The sequence below is a fragment of the Parus major genome, chromosome 7 (assembly GCF_001522545.3).
Source record: "Parus major isolate Abel chromosome 7, Parus_major1.1, whole genome shotgun sequence".
NCBI classification, from domain to species: Eukaryota; Metazoa; Chordata; class Aves; order Passeriformes; family Paridae; genus Parus; species Parus major.
This window is the reverse complement of record NC_031776.1, coordinates 11,818,137-11,821,176: the sequence shown is the minus strand read 5'-3', so window position 1 is coordinate 11,821,176 and position 3,040 is coordinate 11,818,137.

Below are 3,040 nucleotides of genomic sequence, written 5' to 3'. Positions count from 1 at the left end.
CTCGATGCGCGGGGGGCGGGGCCTCAGAGACGGCGCCGGCGGCGATTGGTCGGCAGCGCTACTCCCGCCCCTTCCCCGAGGCTCGCGAGGCGGCGCGCGGCGAGCTATTTTTAGGGCGCTATATAAGAGGGCGGTGAGGCGCGCGGCGGTGGCAGAGTGCGGTGCGGTGAGGGGCGGTGCGGGGCCTCCGTGCTCGGGCTGCGGGCGAGCCGCGGCCCGGTCTGAGGTTGCCCCGCAGGCAGTGGCTGCTGGACCCCCCTCCCCGCCTTTCCTGCAATCTGTACGCCCCCCTGCCTCCTCCTAGCCTCTAGCGCTCGAGTCCCTGGGGTTGAGGGTGGCTAGACCCGTCGCAGATGACCGGGGAAAGATGTGCGGCTTATGAGGGTGTTGGAAAGGAGTAGGAGTGGGAATACACCCCGAGCCAGAGTCGCCGGCATCAGGAGCACGTGCACGGTGCCTGTGTGGGCAGACTGCAGGAGCCCGGCTTCTGAGTGCCAATCCAGCCAGGCCGTCCCCAGGAATGCACGTGCACTTACTAAGGCATCTATCATGGCATTTAATCAGGCTGAGATGTGGGCTGAGGCCTCTCTGAGTGCTAGTTTGGGTTGGCTAATGAGCTGTTTGACCTTAAATGGTTAGTGTGGTGCAGAGCTTCCCCAAAATCTCTCTGGCACTGGGCAGAGTTGCATTTCTGCTTTTGGGAAGGATTGCAGAACTGAGTGTGCTTATTTGAGGATGATGGGGGTGGGGAGGGGCTTCCAGTAATAGAAGAAATATATTCTCTTTGTTGCTCTCAAATTCATAGGGCCCTATGGTCCCATTGGTTGCATTGCCAAGGTTGTATCTGGCCACCGAGCTGCGGGATGAACATCCCTCTGGTGCCCTTTGATGGTGGGTTGTCAGCACTGTAAGTTGGACTGGGTACCAGCGCAAGCAGATGCTGCCACAGATTGCAAAACTGTCTCCTTGTAGAGCAGTTGCATCACACTTTCTTTGTCATGACTAAGATGTCTCTTCTTGCTTTTCTCTTCTTTTTGCACCTGGATGAGTGTGCCAGGGCCTGGTCTCAGCTGATACATTAATTGTTGCAATGTCAATAGCACAGACACATCTCTTCCCAGATGTCCCAGTCAGACTGATGTGAAACTATGAGGCCGTAGAATTCATCAGTGCTGATTAGTACATGTACATTAGTACATTAGAAAACATGGTATGTTTTCTTTCTTGGCAATGAAGACAAATTGCCTTTTCCAAAATCGGGTCTGTGTTGACAATTTTGAAAACTGTATTTGAAGAAGACTAGTCAGAATAAACCTCTACAGAAGGCCCAGATAATGGCTGCACCAATCCCAAGTTCTTGTAGGTGCTGTGAAGAAGAATGAGGCAGAGTCAGCCCCTCTCGTCTGTGGGGACAAAATGTAGAGAGAAAAGAGTTGAATGAAGCTGTTGGTGAAGAACTGCAGTAATCAGGACAGAGCTGGACATAGTCAATTGTCTCAAATAAATGGTCTCACCACTACAAAAACACTCAGTGGTTGCATTGAAGTAACAGCAGGATGACTTGCGGGAGCTGTTGCTCAGATGCTGACCTGAGGCTGCAGGTCTGGACGGTCCAGGGGCAGCTCCCTTGAAGTTGAATGTCTCCTGTGAGCTGCTTGTGAAAACGATGCCTTTCCCCAGCCTTCACCTGGAGAGCCATAGGTTGTCTCAAACAGGACCATTCCTGGCATCTTTAGCGTAGTGGAGAAGCTGTGTGTGAGGCTGGACATGAATAATAAACTACTCTTTCTCATAAATATACCCATAAATGTGTAAATGTATATGTTAGTGGGAAGATGAGAGGGAAGGTTAGTGCAGCAAGCACTGCTGGAGAGGTCTTGCAGACCATCGTTACCCATTCCAAGCACGCCTCAATCTGGCAAAGCAACACCTTTCCTGGGCACCTTGGGAAAGGAAAACTTTTGAAGACTGTAGAAGAGAGAGCTTGACAAAGGTGGTCGGCTGTGGAAAGAAGCAGCACTTGCGTATCATAATGCACTCCTGTACTGAGAGGGTTACAGAAATACCTGCTTCAGAAAAAGCTGTCTATAAGCATTTATCCTTAGCAGCTTGTCAGAACAAGGCCAAATGCATATGCAGAGGCTTTTCTGACCTAGGCAGAGAAATAAAGGACACAAGCAGTGAAGGTTTATGCTCTCAGCTGCTTAAATATCTAAATGTCTTAAGCTTTTGGTCTTTGAATTCTTGTAATTCTCATAGCTGAAAAACATTTTGGTGCTTTATTTCTGACCTTGTTTAGCACAGCTACCATTTTAATATGTAGGAATGTTAGTGACTTGATGTCCAAGCTCCCTTCTAACCTGTGCAAGCTGTGGGTTGCTTATGCTTTGATTTACTGCAAAGCTTGACGTACAGGCAGCCCAGGAGTCCTCTGCTTGATGGTCACCTCTGCTTGCCACTGAGTAGCTCTCATTTGAATAAATTAAAATCTTTCTAGTTGTCTGTTTTATCCTGAACTTTCTGCTGAAAGCATGTCCTGTAGGAACTGCCAGCTTTCCACCCTCATGAAGGAGGTTGTTCTCAGTTGTGGAGCTCAGCTGCTCTACACCAGCAAAAAGCCCAGACTGTGCCCAGGCTGCACTGTAATTGGTGGACAGATCTGATGAGCAGATGCTGCTCTGCTTCTCTGGCTGGCTTCAGGAGGAATTGTGTCTGAGGGCAGGATTTTGGCTGTGAGCCTTGAGGTGAAGAGCTGGGCTACAGATCTGGCCGCTTGCCTGGGTGGTTTCCAGGCAGACATTGCATTTTTATTGTCTCAGATACTCTGCTTTGGAGGTCAGTTGAGAAAGCAGAATGGGGTTGTCACTTGGCAGAAGTAGAAAAGCCTAGACAAAAAAAAGAATGTGATGGTACGCTGAGTATAAAATTGTTATTCCAGCACCGGAGGTGGCATCTACCTGTGCTAACCCAGAGGTAATGGAGGTCGATTTCTGCCAAGCTCTCATTTCCCAGGCTGTACTGACCTTTCTCCTGGCAGATC